Here is a 253-nt window from a genome sequence, read left to right on the forward strand (position 1 = left end):
GGGGTGGTCAGTTGCCCATTGACTCCATCATAACCGCCAGGCCAGAGCCCCCTAACCAGCACTTTATGGGTGGCTATAATGCACAGGACCATACGGAGGTGAACAGATGCCATCAGGTCGCTCACAGTTTGCCCACAGTTGCAACAGCAAGTCCCAGTGACAGTCTGGCTGCTCTGGGGGGGTATGGTCAGTACAGCCAAATGGCTTATGTCACAAATAGACACATTCCAGGTTATCTTTCTTCTGAGGCTGT

Source organism: Morone saxatilis, unplaced genomic scaffold (assembly GCF_004916995.1).
Source record: "Morone saxatilis isolate NCDOM2014 unplaced genomic scaffold, NCSU_SB_2.0 Contig9, whole genome shotgun sequence".
Taxonomy (NCBI): Eukaryota; Metazoa; Chordata; class Actinopteri; family Moronidae; genus Morone; species Morone saxatilis.